Here is a 291-nt window from a genome sequence, read left to right as displayed (position 1 = left end):
CTTCAGGGGGGAGGGGGGTTGTTTGTTGTTTTTATTTTTCTTTTAGGAGGAAGCTTGTAAGAATTGGTAGTTTATTCACACCACATAGTTTACTTGTTTAATGACAGATTGTCTTTATTCAAAATGTCTTTGTTCAACAAATGAACAGGTTAACGAGGTAAAATCCTTCTGGATACATTTTATTTTCTCCAAAGACATTGTTAAAACATATTTAAATTACCATTATTTTTATTCGGTTTTTTTATTATGGTTATTTTCTTTTTTTTTCTTCTTTTTTTTTTACAGTTCTAC

Source organism: Gavialis gangeticus, unplaced genomic scaffold (genome assembly GCF_001723915.1).
Source record: "Gavialis gangeticus isolate Ggan-Ray unplaced genomic scaffold, GavGan_comp1, whole genome shotgun sequence".
Lineage (NCBI taxonomy): Eukaryota > Metazoa > Chordata > Crocodylia > Gavialidae > Gavialis > Gavialis gangeticus.
The sequence above is the reverse complement of the archived record's forward strand: the minus strand, read 5'-3'. Positions refer to the sequence as shown.